The 1,064-nt window shown below is 44.8% G+C and overlaps 1 long non-coding RNA gene across 1 annotated transcript; it reads right to left on the bottom strand.

Moving 5' to 3' along the window:
- Positions 1-377: 377 nt before the first annotated feature.
- LOC134443308 (uncharacterized) lies at positions 378-821 on the bottom strand. Its single transcript, XR_010033639.1, has 3 exons — positions 723-821; positions 551-648; positions 378-424 (listed from the first exon to the last, which is right to left on the bottom strand). It is a non-coding gene; the product is annotated as an uncharacterized LOC134443308 (long non-coding RNA).
- Positions 822-1,064: the final 243 nt, after the last annotated feature.

The raw sequence follows: 1,064 nt of genomic DNA, 5'->3' as shown, positions 1-1,064 counted from the left end.
ATCAGCATCAGTATCAGTAATGGGCTACTAATGGTCATCAGTATCAGTAGTCAGTATCAGCAATATCAGTTATCAGTATCAGTAATCAGTATCTGTAATGTCAGTTATCAGTATCAGTAATCAGTATCTGTAAAGATCGTGAAGATCGTAAACATATTCTTTTTCACCAGTGACGCTTACAACGTTAGCCTGGTCAGTGCATTGGGAACGTTCGGAGACAACCGTTACTCTTGTCGGGCATTGCTAACATTTCTGTGGCTAACCATTGATATAGTGCAGGAGATGGGACAAGGGCACTAAGCGGCTAAACAGATGTTATTCCTCACCGTTGCTCCTAATGATGTGCTCAAGGGGATGAATCCGGTGAGTACAATGATGGACACACAGCGGTGAATGGTGATGCCTGGCAGGTTTGGGGGTTAGCCTGTTAGCAGAGATGAACGTTCGGGGCAACCGTTATTCTTGTCGGGCATTGCTAACATTTCTGTGGCTAATGCATTCACACAGTGCAGGAGATGAGAGGACAAGAGTTAAAACAGTTATTCCTCACCGTCGCTCCTGAAGATGGTGATGTGTGATGATACGATGGTGAGCACACAACGACGAAGGTGAAAAGTAGTTGCCTCTGGTGGTTCTCGAGGGGTTAGCCTGTTAGCATAATCAGTGCATCAGTGCCGGTAAATATCAGTGTTTTCGTTTGTCTTATAACAGAGTTGTCTTACCGACGTGGCTGTCAGCTAATATGTGGCTCTTGTTGATGTTCTCACTTTGGTGATCTTCCACACTGTCCGGTGATGCTCAAGTAAGTTGATGATAATAACGATGATGATAACGGTTTCACACAGCAAGTGGCTGGCTCAGACGATGGTTGTCAAAGAGACTGAAACAATCCTTGCGCCTCGGTTTCATTCATCGGCTCGCGTTCTTAGGTCTTGCGTGACATCTGATTGGCTGCAGTAAATCTTGCGTGTATGTGTAGCTGTTGTCATATTTCATGGGTAATACAGATAGAACAGGGGTCACTCTGTTTCGTGTATCTTGCATAGTATGTAGTGGATGCGAGT

The sequence above is a fragment of the Engraulis encrasicolus genome, unplaced genomic scaffold (genome assembly GCF_034702125.1).
Source record: "Engraulis encrasicolus isolate BLACKSEA-1 unplaced genomic scaffold, IST_EnEncr_1.0 scaffold_306_np1212, whole genome shotgun sequence".
Lineage (NCBI taxonomy): Eukaryota > Metazoa > Chordata > Actinopteri > Clupeiformes > Engraulidae > Engraulis > Engraulis encrasicolus.
This window is presented reverse-complemented; position numbering and strand designations above follow the sequence as displayed.